Genomic DNA, 635 nt, shown 5'->3' with positions numbered 1-635 from the left:
ATATAACACTTCTATGTGAAATTTATTCATTAATAAGTCCGGCTCGGGACTTCAAAATTGCCTTGGCGGACGGTATTTCACGTCCTCCACGGCGGGGTATTGGTTAAAGTTTTCAACTAGCAATAATCGCACCTCGGTAGAACCTCATTGGTTACGATATTGCCTCTGCGCAAAGCTAACTTAAAAACGCCAACAAAAAAATACTTCATTGCACATATTTATTAACCATATGAGAATTGCAAGTCAGTACGTTGTGCGTGACACAACCATGCCTTGCATGGAATATAAAGAAGATAAGCAATGGGACAGGCAAGCGGTGAGCAGGTAGCGTAAGTTAGGTGGTTGGTTATTTGGTGACTGTTTTGGTTTATTTCTGGCACTTGGCAACAAACAAGCAACAACAATTTAAAGAGAGAATACCATATATAAAATACCTGTGTGTGTGAATGTGTGTAAGAATTTTTCGCATTTTGTTTGCTACAGCTGATTAATAAAACGTTTACGTGGTGTTCATTTAAGTGCTTCATTTGCAAATATAATTTGCACGTTTGAGGTTAAAAAGTGGATAAAGTTGGAAACATGCACAAGCATGAATGTATGTTTGCAGTTATTTAATAGCGACAGAGTACTTATAA

At 37.5% G+C, this 635-nt stretch overlaps 1 non-coding gene across 1 annotated transcript; it reads right to left on the bottom strand.

The window, feature by feature from the left end:
- Window positions 1–37: 37 nt before the first annotated feature.
- LOC120781152 lies at window positions 38–177 on the bottom strand. Its single transcript, XR_005706016.1, has one exon. It is a non-coding gene; the product is annotated as a U4 spliceosomal RNA (small nuclear RNA).
- Between the last annotated feature and the right edge of the window lie 458 nt (window positions 178–635).

Source organism: Bactrocera tryoni, unplaced genomic scaffold (assembly GCF_016617805.1).
Source record: "Bactrocera tryoni isolate S06 unplaced genomic scaffold, CSIRO_BtryS06_freeze2 scaffold_378, whole genome shotgun sequence".
NCBI lineage: Eukaryota > Metazoa > Arthropoda > Insecta > Diptera > Tephritidae > Bactrocera > Bactrocera tryoni.
This window is presented reverse-complemented; position numbering and strand designations above follow the sequence as displayed.